The sequence below is a fragment of the Carlito syrichta genome, unplaced genomic scaffold (genome assembly GCF_000164805.1).
Source record: "Carlito syrichta isolate Samal-C Ts95f unplaced genomic scaffold, Tarsius_syrichta-2.0.1 Scaffold309641, whole genome shotgun sequence".
NCBI classification, from domain to species: domain Eukaryota; kingdom Metazoa; phylum Chordata; class Mammalia; order Primates; family Tarsiidae; genus Carlito; species Carlito syrichta.
This window is the reverse complement of record NW_007253737.1, coordinates 206,337-208,061: the sequence shown is the minus strand read 5'-3', so window position 1 is coordinate 208,061 and position 1,725 is coordinate 206,337.

Here is a 1,725-nt window from a genome sequence, read left to right as displayed (position 1 = left end):
GGGCTGCCTTTTTCCCCAGGGGCTGCGGCGCGGTCCCGCCGCTTCGCTGCCATCCTCGAGATGTCACGCGCGGGGTGACTTTTCTGTGGGTGGCCCACCGTCGTGCAGCCCGTCAGTCCCCACGGATGGATTGATCGGGCCCCTCGCCTTGAACACACCGCGCCCCTTTGTTGTTTGCCGCCTGGGGACTCCTGATGTCTGGTCCAGCTGGTGTCACCAGATTGCATCGACGCGTGCCTCTATCTATCTCTTTTCCGATTGCTTCCCCAACAGTTGCTCAAGCCGTCATTTTTTTTGTCTGGACACAGTAATGCTGCCCGCGCTCCAGTCTCTTCCTACCCCCAATCTGTCCACCATAGGGTTCCTTTTCTGAATCACGAATCTGAGTCTGGCCTACCTATCCACAGTGCTTCTCTTCTTTTTTTTTGAGTCAAAGTCTCTCTCTGTCATCCAGGCTGGAGTGTAGTGGCACGCTCACAGTCACAGCAGCCTTAAGCTGCTGGGCTCAAGTAGCTGGAACTACCGGTGTGCACCACCATGCCCGGCTAATTTTTTGATTTATTGTAGAGACGAGATCTCACCAAGTTGCCCAGGCTGGTCTCAAACCAGTGAGCTCAGGTAATCCTCTCACCTCTGCCTCCCAAGGTGCTGGGATTTCAGGTGTAAGAACTATGTTCAGCAACACAGTGTTTCAGTAACTTCAGGATATATTCCAAACCACTAAGCCCAGTATTCATAGGCCGTAATAATTTAGTCCCTCCTACCTCTCCAAACTCTGAATTCTCTCTCTCTCAACAACAGATTCTACAGGGCTTCCAGGGTTTTGCTCCAGCCCGAAGCTCTTTCTACGGGTCTCAATCCCCAGCAACCATCTATCAGAGTTCTGGCAATTCGATAACGCTTTACTGGAAAGAAAACCATTTCTCCAGGAAACCTTCCTTCAGTCTCCAGCCTGCTGCCCTCTTTCTAGGATCCTTCCAAGGAACTTCCACGGCGCCTCACTTACAGCACTGATCTGTGTCTACCTGTACTCCGTCTTGAGTGGGTGGAGAGAAATTGCTCATCTCCCCTGTCAACAGGGTCTTATATGCAGGAAGCAATCAATGAATGTTTGCTGAGTCTGGTCACAGACATAGCCACAGAGCATGAAGGAAGTCTGAGTTGTCCTTAGCGACTAGGGACGGCACTGCTGCGCTATTCATCTGTGTCTATAGTCCCTCACATAGATGGCACTTTCAGGAAAACAGACACTTCATCAGTCTTTGAATTGCCAGGGTTTAGAATTCCCATCCTCTGAGTTTGGTGTACTGAAGATACACCTTGTGCTCCACCAGGCTGAACTTTCCACACTCCTCAAGTATTCAAGCACTTGGCCAATTTCAGGAGTTTATTAGTATTATAAGTGTTTGTTAGTATTCGTATTTATTAGTATTGTTAGTTTTTGAAAATGATGTTGTCTACCCAAGATATTCTGCGTGGACTACCAACAGGCATCGTATCTGCTGGGTGGTTTAGAAACGTAAATAACCTGCCGCCGGGCTCAGTGGCTCAGTCTGTCATCCCAGCGCTTTGGGAAGCCAAGGTGAGTGGATTTCCTGAGCCCGTGGGTTCGAGACTCGCCCGGGCAACTTGGCGAGACCTCATCTCTACAATAAATCAAAAATTAACCCAGGCTCGGTGGCTCAGCCTGTAATCCCACGCTTTGGGAGGCTGAGGTGAGTGGAT